The following is a 22,427-nucleotide window of genomic DNA, read 5'->3' as shown; positions in this document are numbered from 1 at the left end:
TGATACTCCTATGCCTTCCCTTGGGAGGCGTAGGATTCTGATGCATTCCCAGCTTTACATAACTTTGTAAATCTGGGAATGCGTCAGGTTTCAGGAATGTCGTCTGGGAACACCCACAGAAACACCTAAGTAGCACCCCTTTCACACAGAGTAATGTTTGAAAAGGGCCCATAATTACAAGGCCATGAAAAGTCACACAGGGTGATATGGGCAGGCACACGAAAAAAATGACCTACTAGCTACGCAAGGTCCCACAAGTTTACCTGTGCTCACCCTCCAGTAGCTGGGCACAGAGCAGTTAGGCTAAACTAAAGAGGCAATGTGTAAAGTAATTGTGCACCACACAGTTATATAATGAAAACACCACAAAAAAAATCCACACAGAATTAGAAAAATTGGATTTTCTTTACTCTTTAAAGCAGACTAAAATGACAAAAATCCCATTTAGGAATCTCAAGATATGCACTTTGGAAAAGTATAACGATAACCACATTGTTTAAATCAAATGTAATTAGTAGATTTCACTGGCACAGATCCCGGGAGGGGATTGATAGATATGTCTCCTCAAAGTTCCCGAACCAGAACTGAGGAACTCAGCAGTTCTCTCAGGGCCAGTGCAATTTAGGGATTTCAGCTGCCCGCCATAGCGCTCAGGTCGGTTATAGGAACCTCAAGGGTCCCGGGTGCACATAGTACATTTCGCCGGTGAGATCGTTTGCCTTGGGTTCAGGGACCCATGTTGGTTTCTGCTCGGTGTTGTCATTGCCCTGGCAACGTGTGGGGAAAGGAAGGCAGGGCTCAGATGAGACGCGCAGGTCTCGATCTGGACTCTGCTGGTCTAGGCTTTGCCCCAGCATTGCTTAGGGAAAGGAATGCAGCGATCGAGAGCGGCGCGCTGCATCTTCGTCCAGGTCCCCCACCACTCAGAATGAAGTGCGGCTTCCTAGATGCTTGGTGCCATGAGCACAGAGCTCAACTGCAGATCCTAGTAAGCTCTGGTCTTGGTGGATGGAGCGACGTGCAGCACTGGCAGTCTGTGTAGGAGTCACTTCCTTTGGAAGTGTGAAGCGCCAATTTTTCCAGGACTTAGCTGCTGGACTCATGGATGGCAGAGTCCAGTAGCCATTTAGATAAAAATGAAGTCTTTGATGGCCCAAGAGACTTCGTGAACAGGGGCAAGCCAACAAGCCATTGGAGTTACTAAAGCTTCTTCTAGAGGTTGTAGCGATTAGATTCACTCCATCTCACTGCCCAGGCAAGAGGCAGCAGGCAGCAGGCCAACATAGCAAAGCAAGTTGCAAAGTGGCAGTCCCTTCTGCAGCACAGCAATCAGCAGGCCAACACAGCAGAGCAGTTAGAAGAGTGGCGCCTCCTGCAGTACAACTCCTCTTTCTGGCAGAGTCCTATCAGGACCCAAAAGTGAAATATGTTCATGGTGTCAGAGGTCCAGTACTTATATCCATTTTAGCCTTTGAAGTAAGGAAACTTCAGAGAAAGGCCTTTGTAGTGCACAAGATCTTGCCCTTCCCTGCCCTATCTCCAGACTGACAACAGGGAGGTATGCAGCCCTTTGTGTGGGGACAGGACCTAACCTTTTCTGGTAGAAGTGTCTGCTTCTCCCACACATCTTGCTCAGGCAGACCCATCAACATGCAGATGACTACTGAGGCACACGTATCCTTCCTTTGTGTGTGCCTATCTAGAGGGAATGCAGGAAGCCAGCTGTCACCCAGCCCAGACGTGTATTGTAGAGACAGGCAGAAGGCACTAGACAATTTAAGGAAGAACATTCCATCTTTCTAAAAGTGCCATTTTCAGACCTGCAATTTAAAAACCAACTGCAATAAAAGATGTGTTTTTAAATTGTGAGTCCAGAAACACCAAACATATGTTTCCTGTCTTTTCCTAATTAAATGTTACACTTGTAAAAGGTTACAATGCAGCTCAAATGTTATGGTATGGGAGAGATAGGCCTTCCAGGAGTGAAATGCGAATTTAAGACTATTGCACTACCAGGACATGTAAAACTTAAAGGTACATGCCCTACCTTTTAAGTACCCTGCACTCTACCCATGAGCTTTCCAGGGCCTACTTCAGGGGTAAACTATATGTAATAAAAGGGGAAGTTTTTACCTGCCAGTAGGTGAAATTACCAGGTCGAAATGGCAGTTTAAAACTACACACAAAGGCTCTGCAGTGGCAGGCCTGGGACATGGTTAAAGGGCTACTTAGGTGGGTGGCACAACCAGTGCTGCAGGCCCACTGGTAGTATTTGAAAAATTCCAGTGCTCCATCCATCATCTCCTTGTGTTTGCTTTGTGCGCCCTAAGTTGGCAGGCCGTACCCAGGCATGTGTTTCTTGCTCACTTTGCCACTGGATTCAAACTAGCCTGGCTGATGAGGGGTGTTACCCCGAAACTGGTCCCAGGATGCTTGTTTCTGGTCCAGGGAAGACCTGGCTTGGCAGTTTGGGCTGGACTGTTCCCATGAGGAACAGGGTTAAGACTGATCTGCATATGGCTGTGTCTGAACTGGGGTGGGGAAGATAGCTAAAACTCGATGAGGGATTCAACCCAGATCTGCGACTGGGGGTGAGTGGCTGAAAATTGTCAGCGTTCCATGCTTTATCTCCTTGTGTTTGCTTTGTTAAACCAATTGTCATCACATTTAGATACAGAGCACATGCAACTTTAGCACTGGTCAGCAGTGGTAAAGTGTGCCTATAGCCAGAATAAACAAAGTCAAAAACAGGAGGTCAGAAAGCAAAAAGTCAGGGAAACCACATCAAAAGATGCCAGGTCTAACACCCATCCTGTGTCATTTCCATATAGAGCTTTACTATGTGAATGGCACATGTATGTGCAAATCACCTATGGCCCAGTTCCCTTGTGACCACTACCTCAATATTTACATGGCACCCAATATTTGGATCCAAGCAATTGCCAAGGAAAATGTTAATCTCTTTTGATTTTAAGGAAATAAGACTTGTCTGCATACCATGACCTTCAGAGCCATGCAGAATATCTGTCCATTGTACTTGATGCACCTAAAATATCGACTTCAGGGATCATTTTAGGGGCAAATATGATCCTAGATTAAGAAACAGAGGACTAAACAAAGGTGTTTATTTTAGCCTCCTAAACTGAAAAAAGATTTTGCCTCACATTTCTCAATGTAATAAATCCTCAGTGTTGGGCATATCTGTGATTTCACAGCTGGTTTATAGCAACAATCCTTTAACTGGCGCACAGTCCGAATTCATGACCAGGTCTCCCAGAAGACAACAGTTTGTGTGATATTCTTGCTGGAAAAGCCTCATTACAGTACGAAGGCTTGTAAATTATTGTACCTGCTTTCTAAATCTAAAGGGAGGTACATGTAAACAAGTCAGCATTGCTCAGATTTAGAAAGCGCAAACTACTCAAATGAGTAGACACTTAGTGTTAGACCCGGGCTTCCTGGGCGCCAGGGCACTCAGGGGTAACTGCGCTCCAATCGCATCAACTGGAGTGTTCCCTCACTGGTGTCCTGGGGCATCAGTACTAAGGGACCCAAAACTGGATAACCAAGTACTCCTCTCCAGCACTTGACTCTCTCAGGGTAGCGAGAAAGAGCAGTCCAAGGCTTACTCAAGGAGGTGAGGTGGGGTAAGACATTCAGAATACAGTGTAAACCGTACCACCAGCTGATAAACTCAATGTCCAGTCAGTGCTTTACTTTTTATAAAAGAAAAGTACTTTAATACACATAAGATAATTATACTACACATAAAACTAGGATAAACAGTGAAAACCAGAAGTCTCTACAACCCTCTGGGACAGAGTTCTGACCCCAAACAGTATTATAGCGCCTAGACGCCAAGCACTATAAAAACACAGTTAACATGAAAACACACAGTAAGCATTGCATATTACAGATCATGTTACACAGGGCTGTTCTCATTCACTAGAGCCTTGATACCAAACTTTGTATTGAAAGGATATAGTTTCAGCATATGATGTGAAGTCAAATGTTCATGATCAGCCCCATAACCCCCCACCCAAAGCAACAGAAGTGCCCTCCCATTGTGAGTGAGGACACCGCTCTAGTGGTGTCAGGGATCTGATCAGAGGTGCCGGATGTCTTGGCACAGTTTACTGGAGTCCCACTAGTCACTGGCTAGCTGTAGGAGGGTAGTGGCTGGGCAGAGTGCCAGTTCACCCTGATACCCTCAGAGTTCACAAAAAGAAAGGTGGGGGTCTGCTTCACTGGCCTCTCTTCCCAGTTACTGCTTGTACAGGCTCCCACAGCGCAAGGGAGGAGCCTAGAGGGGATTTGATCTCACCTTCAAAGACTAGAATCAAGCATCCTCCTCTCTCTGGCTCTCGTCATGTGCTGCAAGCTTCTTTCCGCCAGCCTCTGTGATGTGCTGTAAGCTTCTTTCCACCAGCCTCTGTGATGTGCTGTAAGCTTCCTTCCCACACCTTTGGTGATGTGCTGTAAGCTTCCTTCCCACACCTTTGGTGATGTGCCGCAAGTTTCCTTCCCACACCTTGGGCAGCTGTCTGTAATTTCCTTGGTCCAAAGCGAACGCTCCTCCAAGCCTCACAAACAGCTGGTCCTTAATGACCGCAGTGAACAGAGTCTTATCTTCTGCCTTCACACCCGCGGGGTCCGTGCCTGGCTATCTTCTCTGTCATAGACCAGTCTTTGAACAACAGCTGACCACTCAGGCCAGACTTTTATCACCTCTGATTGATAGGCTCATCCAATCAGAAGGTCTGCCGCTTTCTGCATTCTGAATACACCTCCAATCACAGACCATTCACCGCGTGTTCAATGCATGGGTAAAGCATGTAGCAGGTCCTGTTCTGGTATCAGGCTGTGCAACCCTCTAGAGAGGAATTTTAATTAACTCCAGCCCAGGAGGCCCTGACCAGTGGGGGAGGATTCTCTCCACAAAGTTAGTGCAGCTAAACCCAGATAAGAGCAGAGTGTCTACCCCAGCCCACCAGGCCTTTCTAAGGAAATAGGGAGGGGCACGGGGGGAGCTGGGATGTCCAGCAGAACAGCTCGCATTCCTCACACTGGCTCAAATCACCATTCTTCCCCTGTACACCCACGGGCTCTCAAACACACATCAGTCAGACAAAGGCAACAGGCCCACAGGGATGGCAAACTGCACAGACTTGGTCAGGAGGGTGCCTAGGGACTCACCCCTCCTGACTATAGATTTATTGCTGCCACCACTGTCAGTCTACCACAGCCATAATAGAGAGGGCAGTAGCCACTCTCTGAAAAATAGGGGTGCACTAGGCATGCCCCCCTCGACCTCAGAGCCAAGCTCTAGGGTCTCAATCCATGTAAACAGGGAGACCCTCAGTGGACATGTATGATTGTCATGCTCACTGAGGTAGGGATCTAGAAACTATACTGTAGCTTTTGAGTGACTTGCCTGGAGATTAGCATAAGGCAGGGGAAGCACTCTCTCCAGAGACATGCAGGAGACTTCCCGTCCCAACACTTAGGCATCCTGCAAAATGTGTGTCAACATCTCAAACGTCTTCCGAAAATCCCCTTTTCGCAATGTGCTGGAAACGCCTAAACAGGAATTCAGAGAAGCCCATTGCAGCTTTTCATTAGGCACAATGTTAAAACCTGGCTTTTCTAAATGAGTGCTCTAGGGTGTTATGTAAACTTCCATGCTTTTACCACTTTAATGCATCTTATTGGTGTTTTATTCACTCTGTCATGAGCCGGCATCATAGGATTACACAATGTAGAGCTGCTCCAGTGTTGGTGAAATGACCCAGTGGGGCTCCCAATCCACAACAGTCCTGCATACATCTTCGAAGCACGAGCAACCCACCAAAAATGCATTAGAGGTGTTTGAGGACTCCATTGGCAAGGCTTATGGAAACCCCCTCTCTACTGCAGCTGTATGGGCTTTATGCCACATAGAACACCAAAGAGTAGGACGCTTCTCCACCACTCAGCTGGGTTTTGATGGGTGGCGGGGTTGAGTGGGAGCAAATATGAATGAATTTTGCACTACACAAACGTGCCCTGCAGGTGATATCATAGAAAATACTGTGGCATGTGTTGGCCTGTTGTATCCTTTGTGTGGGCCAGAGTATTGCTAGTCGTAAAGTCCTGCTCTGACTAGTGTCAGCCCTTGTGACCATATCTGCAGCGATGGCTTCAGGCTCTTGGCTCAATACAGTATCTCGTTAGATCATCTGTTTCGGATGAGATCAAGAAATGATTTCTAGAGGAGCTTCGCGCGCAACCAAGATGGCCGCGTGAGCTTAGGGCTCCCGAGACCCTCGTAACCTCCTGTATTTATCCTGTCAATGATCCTGTTCCTCATTGACGTTTCCGTGAAGGCGAACCGCGAGTGAGGCGAACTTTGCTTTCCGATCCTGAATCGGACCCCGAGAACCGGTGTAACGGAGCTTCGAAGATTGAGGCCTACATTTGCGTGAAGCCCGGCTGTGGAGTTTGCATGGTGCCTGAGCAGTAATTGAATAACATCGGCTGGCGGAGGCTGGGACGTCCGGTCCGGTTACTTTCACTTTCGATTTTGTTCCAGGGAAGACCTGTGACTGGTGAAGGGACCACCCCAATCCCCGGGTATTGCCGCCCTGTGTTGCGCACGAGTGTTACTCTTCATCACCGTGCTGCTCTGTGAGACCATCTGGCCTGATCCCTCCAGTTGCGACCCCTTCGGACGAGGACTGCCATCTTTCTACATTGCCTCATTGGCCCGGATCTGACTTTCGCTCGATATGACCGGGAAACCGGAGGGTGCCACACAGAAACTTAAGACCACTAGGCAAGGTGGCTATACACAGACTAATAGTATGGACCGCTATGCCCAAGTTAAGGGTTCCCCCGGTGGATCGGATAGGTCACAGGAAGACTTGAAAGACCCTCCGACTACGGCGACGGAGCTAACCTTACAGGATGTAATGGCGGCGATCGAGGGGATCAAGTCCACATTGGGACAACAAATAGCGACTCTCGATCATAAACTGGATACTGTGGCGATTGACGTCAATTTGATCCGTACAGACTTGGCGAAGACTAATGAAAAAGTCAAGTCTCTGGATCTTAAGACTTCCAGCTTGACGGGTGATGTCGCTGATCTACAGACTTAAGTCGGGCGCTTGAGAACTGCCTGTGCCACCCTCACACGTCATCTGGATGATTATGAAGGAAGGGCCAGGCGGAACAATGTTCGTATTATTGGGGTTCCGGAGAAGGCCACAGAACCATCGGTGGACCTATTTGTGGAGGATCTCATCGTTAACCACCTTGCACCTAAGGGACTGAGTAAGTTCTTTATGGTTGAACAAGCCCACAGAGTTCCGGGCGGCAGGCCGAATCTGGGTGCGCCACCGAGGCCTATCATTGCGAGAATTATCAATTTTCGGGATAGAGACGCTATCCTGCAGGCCTCCCGGATGAATGGCCCCACAAAGTTCGAGAATGCTACTATCAGTTTTTACCCGGACTTCACTCAAGCGGTCCAGAAGCAAAGACTTGGATTTCTGGGGATGAAGAGGCGACTGCGCGACATGGGTCTCAAGTACGCCATGCTTTTCCCAGCCAAACTACGAATCTGACTTATTTTTTTGACAATCCGGAAGCGGTATCTGACTGGTTGGACGCTCTGCCGAAGCAGTGTCTACCGGAGGGGCAGTCTGGCGGGGCAGAAGGTGGACCTACGGAACAGGAATAAACTCCGGTGGCTTGGTGCTTGGGGGTCTATTATTGGCCTCAAACTGTGGTTAGATAATCCTGACAATTGATCAATGGGACATTGGGGGGGTTGTGGGGCCATTGGTAGGGTCCTTTTCCTCCTCTGAGTTTTCTTTTTGTAGCTTAGGTAGATGTGGGGGCGACAGGCACACTTCAAGTTGGGGTGGCTATTTAGTCTTGAGCAGGGGTGCAGGGTGGGGGGGGTTTGTAACGGGATGTTGGGGGGAGAGGCCGGGGATTTTGTTGGGGTGTGTGTCTGTTCTTTTGCAAGGCTATGTATCCTTAGATTGTTTGATCGAAGTGCCGGGTTCTGTTAGGGGTTGGATCCTCTTTCTTTTTATGGATGGGGGGTAGAGGGCTGAAATTGATAAGTTGGAATGTGAATGGGCTCGGGGATAGGATAAAATGTGGGGTGGTGTTCCAAATGTTGAAGCGTTTCTCTCCAGATGTAGACCTTCTTCAAGAGACGCACTTGATTGGTAATACTTGTCATGCTCTTAACAGGAGGGATTACGTTTGATCGCCCACTCTGGGTTTTCTTCTGGTTCCAGGGGAGTCGGTGTCCTCATTAAAAGCTCTCTCCCGTTTGAGATTGACTCCACAGTCTTACATGATCGGGGGCGCTATGTCGCTCTCCCGGGTAGGTGGGAAGGCCAAACTCTTTCCCTGGTTTCCGTGTATGTCCCCCCTGGCTTGCAGTCCACCACCTTTGCAGACTTGGGGAGAGTTATTCTCGCTCTCCCCGAGGGGTCTCTGATATTAGGAGGTGATTTTAATGCAGTAGTTTCCGGTCTGGAAGATCGACGCCCTCCCAGGGACCTGAGGGGAGCGCAGAACTGGCTTTGTGATTTCCTTGACACTCTGGGACTGGTTGATTGTTGGAGGTTGTTGCACCCCACTCAGAAGCAGTATACGTTCCTATCGGGCTCTCACGGTAGTCTCTCTAAGATTGACTATGTATTAGTGCCGTCTGCACAGGCCCTCACCATCACTGAGGCTAGGCATTTGGCTCGGGGAATTTCAGACCACTCCCCACTGTGGCTCCGGGTGGAGTTGGGCCCGGGATCCGAGGAACGGGTCGCCCCGATTAACCCTTGGTATCTCCGTAACCCTAAAACTCGTGTTGCCCTGATAAAAGCTCTGGACCTGTATTTTTTGGAAAATGAGGGTTCAGTTTCATCTGCCGTATCGCTTTGGGAGGCTTTTAAGACCGTCCTCAGGGGTCAGGCCCTATCGTTGATAGCGGATGTTAAGAAACGTCGTGATGAGGAGGTCGTTAGGATCGAGACGGGGAAAGCAGACTTGGAGCTCGGCCTGGAGCAGGGGGTCACCCGTACTGCGACGCATGTTCTAAGGCTCAAACAACGTGAATACAGGGCATTGGTTACCGACGCGGCTAAGATCATGAGTAGGGAGCAGCAGGGACGTTTGTATGATGTGGGTGATAAGGCTGGTAAATTGATTGCGTGGCTGGACAAGAAAGATAGAGCTAATCGAGTGGTGCCTGTGATCGAGCTGGCTGATGGCGCTCGGGTCTCGGATCCTGGGGAGATTGCTCGGTGTTTCGCAGAGCACTTCCGGACAGTGTACTCCTCCGTCTCGGACAGACCAAAGGAGGACTCACAACTCTCTGATATCGACAGGGAACATATGGACGCTGCAATAACGGCTGACGAGGTGGCTATTGCGATCCGTTCCCTGCGTTCGGGGAAAGCGATGGGTCCCAATGGCTTGCCTATTGAGCTATATAAGCTACGGCCAGACAAGATGGCGCCCTATCTATGAGACATGTTCTTGGAATCTCGGGAGTGTGGTTCTCTTCCCCGCGGTCAGCGTTTAGCTACTATTGTGGTGATTCACAAGGAGGGGAAACCGCGTGATCGATGTGCGTCGTACCGACCTATTTCTCTTCTCAACGCCGAACCTAAGATTCTTGCGAAAGTGTTGGCTAACCGATTGATCACTGTTATAAGTGAGTTGATACATCCGGATCAATCCGGTTTCATCCCGCACAGGAATACTGCCCTTAATCTCCGACGTGTGAACGGGGTTCTCGCGAGAGCCGCGACGTTGCGTGAGCCGGCCATCTTGGCGTCGCTGGATGCCACGATGGCGTTCAATACTGTGGAGTGGCCTTACTTGTGGGATGCTTTGGCTAAATTTGGGTTCGGTCCTGGCTTTATCGGTTGGGTGAGACTCCTCTATGAGGACCCCCTCGCACAAATTGTTGTTAACGGCCGAGTCTCTGCTCCGTTTAGTCTTGGGAGGGGAACTCATTAGGGATGTCCTTTGTCGCCCCTCCTGTTCGCCCTGGCGCTTGAGCCCCTTGCAGCGTGGGTTTGATGGGAGCCCTCGATGAAGGGCATTCGGTGGTCCTCGGAGTTTGAAGATCGCATCTCGCTTTATGCGGATGATATCTTATTGTATTTGACGTCGCCCCGGAAATCACTGATGGTTTTGTGCGGTCTTGACTTCATTTGGTAGGAATTCTGGTCTCATTATCAACTGGTCGAAATCCTATCTTTATGTCCTTCCGGCAACGCTCCTCATCTTCCGAAAAACTGTCCCATCCAGATCGCACAAACGGGGTTTAAATACCTCGGTATTTACATAACATTGGACCCCGTAATTCGATATGAGCAAAATCTCCTCCCACCACTGTCTCGATTAAAGCAAGATGTTGCGGGGTGGCGTAAGCTGCCGCTGTCCCTGCTTGGCCGTGCGGCCCTCTTCAAAATGATGTCGCTGCCTCGTTTTCTTTATGCTCTCCAAAACACTCTTGAAGATCTTCAGAGGAAGTTGATATGGGACGGGAGACCTCGTATTGTGCTAGCTAAATTAACACTCCCGTGGTACGACGGAGGTATCGCTCTCCCCAATATAAAACGTTACTATTGGGCGTCTCAACTGAGTGCTATAAACCATAGTCTCTATGGTCCAGAATTGAATCCTGCCTTTGCCATGGATAAGGTGGTTGTTACATGGGGGTAATTATTATAGAGGGCTGTATTCTCACTCGGTAATTAAGGAACTGTCGGGACCCACCAGGACAGCTGTACGCCTGTGGCGGGACGCGAATAGCTCCATGGGGTGGAAAGATCGCTTGACTCGAGCAACCCCGCTTTTTGAATCTGATAAACTCGGTAAACTGTGGAATACCAAGGGGTTCGATAAATGGGACCTTATTGGTATTAGTAAGGTGGGAGACCTCTGGGTTAAGGGCCAGGTTAAATTGTTCGAGTCATTGCAGACAGAGTTCGAGTTAGGTGCATCGGAAAACTTCCGGTATCTCCAGGTTTGTCACGCACTGCGATCTGTTTTCACGGAAGGGGATATGGTCCCCGAATCGTCCCCGCTTGAAGATAGGTTGCTGGATGGCCATGTGCCGGACAGCACAATCTCCCTAGTCTACAAGAAATTAATAAATGATAGATCAGGCCTCCTATCACATCTTCGTGACTTGTGGACCCGTGACGGCCTAGAGCTGCATGACGAGGACTGGCAGTCAGCAATCTCCTCTCCGAAGGAGGTAGCAATTCCAGCTCGCCTCCGACTTGTTCAACTAAAGATCCTCCATAGAATATACGTCACGGTCCCACGTTTGGTTCACATGGGCTTTTCCGAGGAGGGGTTGTGTAAGCGAGGTTGTGGGCAGGTAGGGACATTTCTACATATTATTTGGGAGTGTCGAGAAGTGGCTACCTTCTGGGGTGGAGTGCATGATATAATGAAGGATGTTACGGGGATTGCCCTTTTGCCGGAGGCCAGACGATGCTTACAGAATGTCTGGGAGCCCACAGATTACAATGCAGCCCAGATCTCAGTGGGCGACCCTGGGGAACATGATTGCCAAACGAGACATTGCTCAATTGTGGGGCTCCCAAAGGCCACCTACAGTGGAAGGGTGGAAAGAGAACATGGACTGGTGCATGTTTAGAGAAAAAACTGTATATTTGGCCCGGTGCCGTCCCCGGAAGTGGTGTAGAATGTGGGGTCCTTGGAACAGCTACAGTGGAGATATATGAACACCACCTATTATAGACAACCCTGACCCATCGCTTTCCCCCTGACCCCGCATTTTGATTATGCTGATGTATAAACATCTCCTTTACCCCTGCCCTCCCCCTTCCCTTCCCTAACATCACTGTTAATTTTATTGTATTGTTTTTCTTTTCCTTCCCCGTCTGGAACTGGTGCTTCGTGTAATGTAATCCTTGCCTTGCTGTTTGTGTACTTTTCTAATAAAATTTAAAATAAAAAAAATAAAAATTATTTCTAAAGATATGAATTATACAAACAATTCCTCAATAAATAAATATAGTGTACTGCATTAGATGCCTCAAAAATATATAAGGAAAATGTACAATATTTAATAAAGATAAGTCGATGTGAAACGTGTAGGAACAAAATGTTCTGTAGAAAATGTCCTATCAAGTGAGACTGAAATAAGGAGGTGCAACAAATGACTCGCCAAGTGCCAAATTGAGGTTGGGCAGGCAGTGACTGAGTGGAGCACGAATTAAGCAAGCTAACCCCTTGCAGTGAATGCTGATTGATCAAGCAATGCCAAAAAATCTGCTCTAAAATCAGCCTGCCACAAATTGGAGCAAAATACATGAGGTGATATTTCCAGTGAAAACTGGCTTAAACCAGTTTTTATACTGATCTGCTAAGAGTCAGAAAGAGGGATGGGATGCTTTGTTTCAAGATGTGCATGCTTGCCACATTTGATGAGTAGTTGTATACAAGTTCTCTTGTCCTACATATGTAAATGTGGGTATGACCAAGAAGTGGAACGGTAGCATCATACAACACAGCTAAGGCATGCACCATCTACTCATGGAATGGGACTAAACACAGTTTCCAAGTCAGTGTCTCATACATCTATCTTCTTGCTGCCTATTCTTGCCTGCATGTATGCCCATAGGAGCTATCCAAGTGGTGACCCCACCGGATATACTAAAACCCCAAAAGCAAACGTGAGCAGTCTCAAGGAGACAAGAAAAAGGGTCAGTTGCAAGGAAATACCCATATACTGGAGACTCTTGTGTCCATGTTTTGCCTCAGGCTTAGACAGGACCAAGGGGAATCTCAAAAATGTGAAAGGCATGGCCTCACACACTTCCCTGGGTGTCAGGCTACATCATTAGACAGACAAATTCACCAGAAAAATTCTAAGGTATTTCTATTTAATCCAGGAAGGCCAAAAAGTTGATTAAAAATGACTGTGCTGAGTGGAACTATTATCTCTGCATCCAGTAGGTTGACATGTTTCAGCCAATGTAACAGCTCCAAAAAGGGATCTCTGGGGTCCAGACTATTGTGTTAGTGGTTTTCACATACTTGATAGGTACACACTGCAAACCACGGCAAATTCGTGAGTTGCCCAAGTTCATGCCATAATCAATCATCCATATTCTACGTTTTGTCAGCCTAACTTAGACTAGAGTGTCCCCATGGACGTAACTTTTAGGAGGAACCTTTGTAGTCACACTCTATTAATCAGGAGGAAAAATGAGCAGTATGTTAGGTATGATCAATAACCCACTGAGGTCAAAATGGAAAATATATTTTTTGACCCCAGCGTGCCCCTCTGCACTTACTTCGTTAAAGGTGTTCCCCTCCGTTTTACCTACAAAACACAGCAGATCCTCTGAATTTTGTTTGGTAATCAGAGGGGACTTCTAAAAAAGCCTCCATGTATCACGTGTCATGAAGAGACTGCGTCATGCATGTTGCGTGACACATGTTCCTGACATAACTGGAGTGCAGAGCAGCTGGAAAATGTAGTCCTAGAGTCCCGCTTGCAGATAATGAGCGCATGGTTGCTTGATGTGCCCATGTCCCAGTGTTCGAGGCTTTTGCAAGGCAATGCCCTTCTATGGCTGCAATCTTTTTACTTTCTGTATTTGGGGAGCTTGTTCCCAATAGTGCATTTTATGTGATGCAGTCTATAAAAAGGGGGAGAGGGATAAAATCATCCCTTTAAAAAGATGTTTGAGTGCATTGATCTCATCTCCTATGTCTGTATTCATGATTCTAAGTCATCTGGGGTGTAACCTGTAACCAAGGTATGTCATCATTATATCCTTCAATGTATGTCTACAGGCGGTACACCTACATCTGTTCTTTGTTTAGTAGGGTCCGTAATGCGTTAGTATGTTTTTTATAATCACAAGTTCAAGAACCACCCATCTAATATCATTTGATATTTTATCAGAAAGTGATTTGTCATCTTGGCAGAGCTTCTTTTATCTTATGTTACTGCAGTGTTCGTTGATTCCAATGCTTGTTTAGCGTGAAGTCATCCCCACATGATGGAGTCCACATGGGTGCATGATCATGTATACCTCCTTCTTGCTGTTACAATTTGTGTGATTTCTGAGAATCCATGGTCTATTCGTGCCAGTATCAATTTCTATGGTGGTTTTTGTGAATTGGCATGCAGAACATCTGCACGCTTAGTGGCCTGTCACTGGTGGTAGGCCCCATAACGTGTTAACAGCTGCGGTTAACGTTGCGGTATTCCTGGTATGTACCAGTCTACCCCTTATGCCTATGCCACACTTAAAGGAGAATAGTGAGAGGTCGCAATTATTCACAGTATTTGGGAGAATGCTCCAATGTATCATAATGATTTTCATAACGTGATTAGATATCAGAGAGAAGGTGGTTACGCATGTTACCCTATTCAGCTGTTCTTTTTGTTAAGTTTCTAAGAGAAAATCTCTGTTGTTGTTACAGACCCATTTTCTTGCTCTCTTGGTAATTTTTTGAGGTATTGTTGGGATGTAAATTTAGTGGTCAAGATGTCGGCCTGTTCATTTAATGCGTGGAATTAGAACAGTTCCGGTGAATCCATAAATATTGTTCAAAAAGGAGATTTTCATGTAAGGCTCTCGGTTGGAACATGCCAATTGGCAGAAGTATGTTTTTGTCTGCTCGTTTCTCAAAAACGTTGGTTTTGAAGTGGCGTTCTCTAATCTTTATTTCCAGGTCTCGGAAAGTAATCTTGTTTTGACTAATGGTATGGGTAAATTTCACCAATAGATCATGACTGTAGACAAATTTCTATGAATTCTCGAACGTTAGTCATATCACCATATCAAATTATCTGCACATTATCAATGTACCTTTGCCATAATTTTATCTGGTTTTTATAGGGGTTTATAGCATAAAGGATGTTGTCACATTCAGATTGATTAATGTATTTTGCCACAAGGAACTTTTTCTTATGACTGGTGATCCATCCTAATGCCAATGCGTCTTATGTAATATTTTGAATAGTGGACCTCAATCTAGAAGGGGGTTCAGATTCTAGTATCTCATAGCTACTGGTGTCTGACAAGAGGCATCTGCACACTTTATCATGCATTTCTCTGGACATCTCTACAATTGCCTCGCCTTTTGTCTTTTTTAAAAAAAACATATTTTTGTTGGTATTTGGTATGATTCATCACATGAATACACAAAGGAAGACAGATGAATATGAGCATTACATTAAATGACGTTTAAATCGTATCATATATTGTTACAGACATTGATCCACAGGTAACAATGACAGTTTCCGTTGCAGTTATTTCCTAGGAGCAGAACCTAATCCCCTAAAAACCTGCGCCCCGCCTATTAGCTCTATTAACAGTGGTCCAAGAAATTACTAACATCTTCGGGTAGTAACCATATCACCTAATACTTGCTTCACTGATATCTGTTTACGACAATGTGTAAGTGGGTGTTTTCCAACATCGGTCCAGTATATATGCATACCATTCGTAATCGTTTAAGAGCTACTCTATTTGTTGAGTACAAACCTTATACCCAAAAAGGAGACAAAATGAAAAAGAAAATAAAACCTGTGCAGAGGAGAGGGGGGAATAATACTGACAATACCACATGAAGGGGGAGTCTTAGTGCAAAAAGAATGCTAGTGAATCTGAAGGGGGAGGCTCCCCATTACCGCATTGTCTCCCTCGCCTGTCAAAACTCTAACTGACAAGCACTCATGATCGACTTTCACTTGGTTCAACACTCAGGGCTTTCTGGGGACTGCACCGGACTGCCACGCCTAGTGCCCCCAGGACAGGCCCCCGGTCCCGGCCCTGCCTTCTCGCTATCAGTATCCTCAGGATTCTCCCATGCCAGCAGCACCTCTCTCCATTGTTCGGCTATTGGGTGCTTCCGTAGTCCCTTGGACTCTTCCCAGCTGAGAGCTCTACATTCTTCCCCAGCCCGCACCTGATGACGTCCCCATTCCAAGTTTCGAACTGAGGCCCTCTTGGAGACCTCCACTCCATCGCTATTTTGTGCTTAGCAAGGCCCAGTGCAAGATCTATCAGCCTATTCCCAACTTTGCGCTTTGGCGACCTTGGGAAGAGACCCAGTAAGCAAGTCTGCACCCTGCCCAACGCCAGCCTAAGCTTGCCCAGGACTGCAGACCCCAGCAATCCCATGTCATGCATCTGGGGCATTGTCGGACTTCACCCCCATAAGTCACATTACGGCGGTGAGGTGTCACTTAGGACAAGTGTCTATAATTGAATTGTATGTATTTTAAATGTGTATTGCGGGAGATCTTTTTGGGATAATGCAAGACCCTGTGCCATTCTGAAACTGCCCGACCCTGTCCCACTTTGCCCTTAACCCACGACCGTTGCTTCCAGCATGGCATATAGCCATTTCACTAAATGGCCAGCTGTACCAAGGGTAAATAAGGCATGCAGTACTGGGTACGTCTCCGGTTCTTCCCTCCCTCTGTTCCATAACTGAGCAAATGTGCGCGTCAGGGCCTCATATTGTAAAAATTGTCCTGGGGCAGTCCACAGTCCTCAATCAGCTCTTCAAGCGAGAGCAGGACTTTGTCCATGTAGCAATCCCCAACATTGCCCAACCCTACAGCTGACCACTGAGCCAATTGCTCGCTCATGAATACAACTTGGGGGTCGCCATGTGGTAACTCCACGAGGGGCAACATGGGAGTGTACCTGGTGGAGCGTCGCTCCTTACTCTGGCACCGCCTCCGAGTTTGGAAGGCTGTGCACTGCAACAGTGAACAATAAGGGGTGAGTATTGCTGAGATTAGTAGCTTTGCTATCACTAGACTGGGACGGAACTCCGGATGCGATAAGCACGTGTCCTCCTCGTTCACTCTCTCTACCCATTGCGCTAGCCACTGTAGCTGAGCAGCGAGCATATAAAGTTCAAAGTTCGGTACCCCTGGCCCCTCTTCCGACATAGTGCGTTGTAGCATTTTAAGAGACACCCTAGGGCGCCCGTCTCCCCACACCTTCGCATATAAACTTTTATCTGTGAAAAGGCCCTCTCAACATTGGCACTTGAGACAGGCAACACCAAAATAGCCAGTACACAATTTGCTAACTCTGGCCATTGGCATAGCTTTCCATGCCAATACTGGTGCACCTGAAGATTGTGATTCTCTGAAACAGGTTCTGCAACATATGCGTTGAACTGGGCGCATGTGCCCTCAGAGTTATTGAAGCTATCAAAAATGAGGCAGCACTTTTAAAAAAAACTTAGAAAATTTCCCTTTGCGGAAGGGATCTATAACTTGCGCAGAGTACCACAGGGAGACTTCATTGACTTCATATGCCATGGTTAGTGAAGGGCTATTTCTCATACATTGTAAAATAAAAGTTCCTGAATTGCTCCTCAACATTTCTTTGCTTACCAAGTGGCAATCACTCTAACATGAAACATGTTGCAGTACCAAAGTCACTAACAGTGTCGCCCAGCCTATTCTCAAGGAGATGTTTCGCATCTACACAAATTATACTGAACACTTGGCAGACAGGGAGTTTTCAGACTCTATTTTTTTTATTATGCCCACTGCAGCAGTCATGCTTTCCTGTAAAAATCTAAGAATGCAGTAGAGTGTACTTTTTTTCACATCACCATCAATATGTGACCGAAGATCCTCACATTTCGTACCATTTCCATCATCACTCAGCAACATTTCTGTAAATGGTTGCAACATGGATAATATAGCATTCACGGACTCTAGGACTGAGAACCACCAGCAAAGTGACACAGTTAGTATGACTCTTTCTTTGATGCCATGCAAAGCACAAAATGAGAAATATTTGTGTTTTAGTTCCCACGCACAACAAAACAGTGCACCAGAATGGACTAAAAAGTCAATAGTATTCTTCATTAACAATGAAGATTGTAAAGATGCTTTCAGCATACCGTCTAAAAAGTGGCAAGGATCTCTTACAGGGAAGCACTTCAGCTCAGGTATCGATTTTGACAGGTCATCACACAACTTTTTCATATACGTAGCTGAATTATTGCAAATACAAACAATATCACTCCAATCTTTGTTGAACTTGGTAAGAACTTTTTGCAGCAGCATTTCAAGTAACACTGCGTTCCATGTTTTCCAAAAAGACTGGTGTCATGTTTTTACCAGTATCCCAGATGCTTTGTGACTGCACTCTTTTCACATATACCTGTCACTATACCTTGCATTGACAATTCACCATTCTATCAATACTGACTCACTAGAAAAGGGGGCTGATGCATCAAGGGTTTTTACCTATTCTCTGTGGGTAAATGTGATGGTACATATTGGTAAAGATTCTTATGAAACCTACATTTTTCCTATCAGTGAAAGACTCGAACCTAGCCAAAAAATTCAACATTGATTTCGATATTTCCTGATTTTCTACAGTTTATAAAATAAATAAACAACACCTAAAACATGCTTCTAACCCCTGTATCTTTAGACCAACGACCAAAAAACTGAAAAAAGGATGAAGAAACAATATTTTAGTGACCTTCCTAAACAACAAAACTCAAGCAGAATAATGTTAGCCCAGTCTTTCTTACTGTTACCTCATATATATAAGTTACATTGTATTGGCCCTTTCAGGAAGAAATAAAAATGACTATTTCACTCTCCTTTTCCTTTCTTTGAATGGCATTTAGTTTGTGGTTGTGCAGATGTTTTTCAGTGTTTATATGTTTACACTGGTGAGGGCTATTTCCCTTCAGGTGGGGTTTTATCAGTTATTATAGGTTTAAACCTAAAACCGGACAGCCTAATTATGCTGTCTGGAAATTGTTCTGCCTGTTTTAACCCTTGCCGTAGGTGAAGCATAAAGGATTCACACCCACCACACCCACTCCCCCAAGCCCATGCACAGCATCACCTGAAACAAGTACTCCCAACCCACTGTGTCGAAAGCTTTTTCTAAGTTGACAGATAGAACCGCCGCCTGGTGTTTGGTTGGGGCCTCAACATGATAGAGTATGGAGTAGAGCATGCGGAGGTTATAAGAGGTACTGTGAGAGGGGATAAACCTATTTTGGTCAGGGTGAACCAGAGTCCTCATATGAGGAAGTAGCCTGCCGGCTAACACCTTACTGAGGATTTTAAAGTCCAGATTGAGCATGGAAAGAGGCCTAAAATATTTCACTCCAGCCTCTGACTTCTTAGTCTTTGGGAGAGGGATCACTAGAGCAGTCTGGGTGGAGCAGGGCAGTTCACCGCTATCGTACGCGGCTGCATACATCCTGACTAATTGTAGTGCTAATATATCGGCGAAGCATTATTAAAATTCTGACAGAAGGCCGTCTGGACCCGGCGTTTTGCCAGCTGCTGATGCACTAATAGCTGCTTTGATTTTCTGTAAATTTATCGGTTCTCCCAAATCCTCCCTATCCTCCTCTAGTGTACGGAGCAATAGAGGGCCCAAGAACTCATTTATATCCAGGCAGGGAGCCACAGCGGGGGGTCAAATATAATCACTCATAATATGCTAGAAAGGAATCGTTAATCCCGTCCAGGTCGTACACTCCCTCTCCCGTATGCAGGCTTAGTCGGATGATTGGCAATTCCACTAGTTCAGGTTTAATTAACCTAGCTAGGAGTCGGCCCGCCTTCCCTTCCTCCCTCTGCACTCTATCCAAATTGTCCTTATAGTTGTAACATCTCAACCGCCCAATTGCATCATTATATTTAGCGCGTATGGCCTGTAGTGACATGCGAGTTGTGTCATCTGTACCCTGGATGTTATCTAAGCTGCGGATGCTCCCTTCTAGGTCCAAGAGTTCTTGACGGAGCTCCCTATGGGCACCACTCGCCTGTCCCATACAGTGACCCCTTATGATCACTTTAAATGCCTCCCACTCCACTTGAGCAGAAGATGCTGTATTGGCGTTTATTTATTTATTTTATGAAACTTATAGAGCGCACAAATGCCCGAGGGCGTCTCGGCGCTAGTAACAGTAAACTAGGACTCTAGAAGGCGAACAGCTGAGGAATTATTGGTTAAATAACCATGTTATGGTGAAGTAAGTGTCTAAGAGTGCATGTAATGACGTGCGGAAAGGAGCATCCTCAAGCATTGTCGGATTCAGTTTCCAGGTGGGGATCGGAGGTCGCCTACCCAGGAGCTGATGCGTCATAATCAGTAGACTGTGATCCAACACTGTACGCCCTAAATATTCGGTGTTTATGATGGAGCTATTAAAGGCAGGAGAGCAAAGGAACATATCAAGCCTAGTGTGTACCTGATGGACCGGTGAGAAGGAGTACTCCCTATCTCTATTGTGTTGCAGTCTCCAAGTGTCCTCAAGGCCCCAGTCTGATATCCAAGCGCAGCATCCCAGAGCTGTACAATATGGCTGAGACCCTTACAAATCTGGTCTTGATTATGCGTGTAGATATTGCCAAGTGTCACTTCCTGACCTGCCAGTTTCCCCGTGATCAGGACATGCCGTCCCTCTACATCCAGTCACACCTGCTCAAGGGCAAAACCCAATTCAGTACTCCACTGGCAAAAGCCGAGGATATGGTCGCGAAGACCTGACCCCTCCATCGTCTCTTCAACTTCCTGGTTTCCTTACTAATCAAGTGTGTCTCCTGGAGAAATGTAATGTGTATGTTCCTGCGCCTCAGATAGGAATAAATATTGTGGCGCTTTGCGATAGACCCCATACTTCGAATGTTCCACGTCAGGACTCGTAAAATGTTACGAGCGCCTGCCATTTATGTTGGGTAACACAAGACAGCTCCACAATGGAAGCCTTCCCCTGCCCCCCCTCATTCATGCACCACCACCCTCCTCTGCAAACTTCAAAACATAAGAAACAAACAAATGTACCCTGATGTTGGTCAACTCCCCGACCCCAGGGCAGTCCGACAACGGTTGGCTACCCAAACAGTGTGTGAAACATTTGTACTAGATGAGGCCCCAACCTAGGAAGGCCAATGAAGACATAGTTCAGGGCGCCCAAACCATCCAGAGCGCACCGACCCCACATAAGATGGGGCAGCTCAGGACCTGGATCAGTAATAAACAGACAGGCGCCCCTCCAGATATCAAATATACTGCAGCAATCTAACTGCTTCAAATAATTTTGTCGGATGTCTTCGGTGTCACCACCCGCAGCTTCACACTGTCACTGCGGGAGGTGTCTGACTCATTCTCTTCAGTCTCTCTCGAAGAGGGGGCCTCCACCACTTTTGAGGGACTCTTGCCCTTCAAAAGCGCTGCCACAGCCGGCAAAGCTTCAGCCCTCTCCCTCTCTGTCTGCAAAGAAGTTGTGGCCCCTCTACGAGGTCATCTTTGGGGGCGCTTCCCAAGCTCTGTGGCTTTCTTTGGAGCAGGTCCAGGGCCTGTGCACTGTGGAGACCCAGTCTTGTAGGCCTCTACCCAGTCCAAGGCATCTTTGGGACTTTCACAGTAGTGAGTGTTCCCATCCAGGATAATAATGCAGCCGGGCTGGGAACATCAGAGAGTATTGGAGGCCTTCCTCTCTCAATACCTTTTTGACCTCTAGGTAAGAGGCCCATTTTCTCTGCACTTCTAGTGTATAATCCGGGAAGAGGGAGTTCTTCTGTTATCCATTCCGAATGGGACCTCTGCGCGAGCTTTTTGTAGGAGGAAGTCTCTATCTCGAAAATGGAGCAATCGAGCCACCACGTGCCGCGGGGGTCTTCCAGGTGCCAGAGGTTTGGCCTGCACTGTATGGGCCCTCTCCAGTGTTTAGAAGGTGGACAGTCCCTCGGGAGTTACCACACTACATAGCCAATGCTCCAAGAAGGACAACATATCACTGCCTTCCGCCCTTTCTGGCAGGCCCAGGACCCTGATGTTGCTGCTCCTGTTGCGCCCTTCGGCGTCTTCAGCCTTCCACTCTAGCACACCCACTCTGTCCGTAAGGGTGCCCACCTGCTGGTCTAGTGCATTCTGTGCCTGCGTTAGTTCCTCAATACTGGTTTTACTCCCTTTCAATCTCTCCCATAGCTTCTTGTGCTCTTCCCACAGTAGGCCAAGTCCCACTGCGACCGTGATTATATCTTGGTGGAGGGTGACCTTCGTGCCCGCTATGGCCTCCAGGGCTTTGCTCAGCTGTTGTTGCACTGCGTCCTCTGTGGTAGATTGCAATTGCTCCTGGGCACTGTTCTCCTGGTTGTGCGAGGCCCCCAACTGTCGGCCCCCGGGTTTGCCCATTATGCCAGAAAGCTCATTAGGTCTCCCGGGGAGAATAGGAATAAGAACTGCATTGCAACCCCTTGACACCATGCAGTGAGGCACACTGGGGCAGATCTACAAGGAAGTGCAGCAGCTCTGCAATGCAAGCCCTTAGGCTGCCCCACGCTGCGGCACTTCTGAAGCACAGGAATCCAACATATTTACAATAATATGTCGCATTGCTGT

The sequence above is a fragment of the Lissotriton helveticus genome, chromosome 2_1 (assembly GCF_964261635.1).
Source record: "Lissotriton helveticus chromosome 2_1, aLisHel1.1, whole genome shotgun sequence".
NCBI classification, from domain to species: Eukaryota; Metazoa; Chordata; class Amphibia; order Caudata; family Salamandridae; genus Lissotriton; species Lissotriton helveticus.
This window is presented reverse-complemented; position numbering follows the sequence as displayed.